The sequence below is a fragment of the Chiloscyllium plagiosum genome, chromosome 30 (assembly GCF_004010195.1).
Source record: "Chiloscyllium plagiosum isolate BGI_BamShark_2017 chromosome 30, ASM401019v2, whole genome shotgun sequence".
NCBI lineage: Eukaryota > Metazoa > Chordata > Chondrichthyes > Orectolobiformes > Hemiscylliidae > Chiloscyllium > Chiloscyllium plagiosum.
The window spans coordinates 21,014,910-21,019,253 of NC_057739.1; positions in this window are offsets into that span (position 1 = coordinate 21,014,910).

Here is a 4,344-nt window from a genome sequence, read left to right on the forward strand (position 1 = left end):
CATTTGGTATGCTTTCCTTTATTGGTCAGAGTATTGAGTACAGGAGTTGGGAGGTCATGTTACGGCTGTACAGGACATTGGTTCAGCCACTTCTGGAGTATTGCCTGCAATTCTGGTCTCTGTGCTATAGGATGTTAAACTTGAAAGGGCTCAGAAAAGATTTATGAGGACATTGCCAGGGTTGAGGGTTTGAGCAAAAAGGAGAGGCTGAAAAGACTGGAGCTATTTTCGTTGGAATGTCAGAGGCTAAGGGGTGACCCTATAGAGGCTTAAAAATTCATGAGGGTCATGAATAGGCTAAAAAGGCAAGGTCTTTTTCCAGGGTGAGGAGTCCAAAATTAAAGGGCATAGGTTTAAGGTGAGAACGGAAAGATATAAAAGGGACTTAAGGACAACTTTTTCACACAGAGGCTGGTGCGTGTATGGAATGAGCTGCCAGAGGAAGTGGTACACGCTGTACAGTTACAATATTTAAAAGGCATTTGGATGAGTATATGAATAGGAAGGGTTTAGAGGGATATGGGCCAAGTGCTGGCAAATGGAATTAGATTGATATAGGATAGCTGGTCGACATGGATGAGTTGGATCGAAGGGTCTATTTCCATGCTGTATATCTCTATGACCTTATGACCTCCCCTTTTTCTGCAGTGAGACAAAGAAAGAGATTGAGTATAGTGGAAGTGGTGGGAGACCCGTTAGGAATGATGCAGCAATAGGAGAGGTAGCAATGGGTCCTCAGTGAATGGGGGAAATGCAAAGGAAGGGTGAGTATTTTGGGAAGATGAAGTGAATGAGAGCCATTGAGTGAGAGTTGTAGTCTGTGAACTTTGGTTAGAGGGGTTTGAAGTGATAGAGTTTGTGTGAACACTGGGACCCTGGTGAGTATGAGGCAGCAGGGTGGAAATGGTGCACTTACTCTTCTGAAGCGAAAATAGTTAATACCCTTCATTCTGTATTCCTAGATGTTGCATTTATCCCTGGACATCATACAGACACCAGCACTACTTCTGCTCAGGCTTGTGCCATTGCATCCTTAGGCACAGACTGCATAAAGAATTACAACTTCCCTCTGCTACCTTGTTCACCAGTGTCTCCATGTGAAACAAGGAATGAGATTCCTTTCCTGGTGCAGGAACAGGACCAGACTCGAAGGGCTGAATGACCTACTTCCCTCCTACAGCTCATGGTCTTTTTGCGCACATAGGTTTAATTTACAGAGTGCAGTTTCCTTTTTTGCTCGATAAAGACTTTCAGTCAATAAGATTATATCTCAAACTGGAGACCTTGGCTCTTTCACTTTCATGGCGGGATGCTGCAGCTTCAGTTGGGCTTTTAATGAGCATTCAAAATTGTAAACATTTTTTTAAAACCCCTCAATCAATGCCTCAAAGCCTGCAAAGGCACAAAGAAAGGTAACTAAAAGTAAATGAGAGGGCCACAACTGGAAACGCTTTGACTTTTAATTGCAATTCTCCTCTGCTGTTGAAGCAAAATGGCTATAATGAATTAAAATCATGCCTAAGAATTTCACTTGAATGTAGAGGTCTTGATGATTGTGTTTCACTGGCGTGTATGTGTGGGCAACTGGATTTCAGCCACCATTGTATGGTCAGCATTCAAACAAGCTGGCTCCGCAGATGTCATTCTATCTGGGACAGCAGCCCATCTCCAATGGCCTTCGGTCCAAACAGAAAGCCTTAAGTGATTGTCTTTCAACAACCACAACCATCATCCCTTGTGTTAACAATATTTGTAGAAGATTTTGATGCCAAGATTGATAATTTCTGGTTGCCAAGGTCATGATATCGCTCAGCTTTTAGGCCGATGACTAGCTGACACTGCAGTTTCAGATACCTGTTACCTTGTATCTCATCAGTGGTGCATTTATCAGAGAACTGGGCTGACTGATGATAACGTAAGTTGCTCTGTCTGTTTTGATATGTGGAATAAATAAGTGTGGCAAAGTTTTTAATCTAGACACCAGGTATAGAAAAGCTGTAAAGTTTTGTGAGAGATTATTATGGGATAGCTGTCAATCAGCACAGTTCCACATGCAACATACCTCAGACTTTTGTTCAGTCTAACTGTTATGTCATATGAATGGATCATTGTATTTTAATCTGGCTCTGGGATACTGTTGAAAGCTATGAACCTGGTGTGTGGCTCCTGCTTGGTTTGCCACATTGCTCTCTTATTTAGTCAAGTAGACTAAGCTTTCTCACATTGACCTTATGTAGCAGTATATCCACTCAAGTAGCCATTGAATAGAAAGCCCAGTGATACTCTGTTTTCTTTACAAGCACATTTCATCTATCCATAATGGGTTTTCCTTTTTTTTGCAGCTTGTCAGTCATATTAGCCCAGCCAAAAACTGATTATATTTAACAATGAGCTTTTACAATCACACTGAAAGTCAATAGCCCAATATTTTAATTTGTGGAGCTCCTATCTTTTGAGTCATAGAGTCAGAGAGTCATTGCGTTACACAGCATGGAAACAGAACCTTAGGTCCAACCAGTCCATGCTGACCATGTTCCCAACTAAACTAGTCCCACCTGCCTGTGCTTGGCCCAGATCCCTCCAAACCTTTCCTATTCATGAACTTACCCAAATGTCTTTGAAATATTGTAACTGTACCTGCATCTACCACTTTCTCTGGCAGTTCATTCTATACACAAACCACTCTTGGTGTAAAAAAGTTGCTCCTTTTTAAATCTTTCTACACTCACCTTAAAAATATGCCCCCTAGTTATGAACACCCCCACCTTAGACAAAGAGCCTTGTCAGTCATCTTATCTACACCCTCATGGTTTTATAAACCTCAATAAGGTCACCCCTCAACCTCCTACACTCCAGTGCAAAAAGCCCTAGCTTTTCCAGTCTATTTTGATATCTCAAACCCTCCATCCTGGCAACATCCTGACAAATCTTTCTGAACCCTTTCCAACTTAATAATTTCCTTCCTATATCAGGACGACCAGAACTGCACACAAGTACTCCAGGGAACCGGAGCACCCAGAGGAAACCTATGCAGACATGGGGAGAATGTGCAAACTCCACACAGACAGTCGCACAAATCCAGGGCCCTGGTGTTGTGAGGCAGTAGTGCTAACCACTGAGCCACTGTGCCACCCAACTTCATCAGGTCCTGGAGATTCAACTTCTTTGATGTTTTCTAAGACCTCCAGAACTTCCTTTTCTGTAATGTGAACTGTTTTCAAAACATCAATATTTATTTCCCTGAGTTCTCTGGCCTCCATTTCTTTCTCAAAAGTAGAAACTGACATATTCATTTAATATTTCTTCAATTTCCCAAGTTTCAACCTCATTCGACCTCATTGATCTTTCAGGGGTCCTATTTTCTCTTCAGTTGCTTTCTTGCTCTTAACGTATTTGTTGAATCTTTTTGGATTATCTTTATCCTTATCTGCCAAGGCTCTCATATCCCCTCTTTGCATTCCTCATTTTCTTCAGGAGATGCCCCTGCACTCTTTAAACTCTTCAAGAGATTCAGTTGATCCCAGCTGTCTATATCCAAATTATGATTCTTCTTTTTTATTTCTTAATTAGAACCTGTACTCCTTTATTTATCCATTTTGACAAATTTTCCTTCTAAATCTTCCACAGTCCAAAGATGTGCAGGTTAGGTGAATTGACCATGCTAAATTCCCCATAATATTCAGGGATGTGTAGGTTAGGTGCATTAGTTAGGGGAAATGTAGAGTATTAGGGGAATGGGTCTGGGTGGGTCACTCTTCGGAGGGTCAGTGTGGACTTGATGGGCCAAATGACCTATTTCCACACATTAGGAATTCTATGAATTATCTCCCCTTTGTGCCTTCCTAAAGGTTCCACATTATAGTCCAACGCCGTTTCTCCATTACCCTCCTGCAGGCCAGCAATAGCCCAGTCTTGACAGTGAATGAGCCCATTTTTTGTGACTTCTTCATGCCTAAAGCTAATCAAAAAAACTCTGGAAGGAGCAGCTGTTCATGGTCTTAACCAGTGCTTCCCAAACTGTTTTCACTGTGACCCCATTTCAAGGCTTTAAAATTATTGTGATTCCCTTTAGGAGAATTGTGAGAGTGGGTGGGGGGAGAACTTCTGGGAGCAGGAGAAATGGGCCAGAAAACCTGTGTGGGCTTGATTGAGGGGGATATGGAGCCATTGCTGCCTCTGAGCTCATGAACACTGCTCACAATCCCAGTTGGACTCTCAAATCTCACTTTGGGAAGGTCTGGTCCAGATCATGGAACAAACCTGCTGTGTCCTACATTCTGCTGCTGATCGCGATTTCTCAGAAGAGAATATTGACTTGTTTTACTTTATTTTGCCATAGTTTTA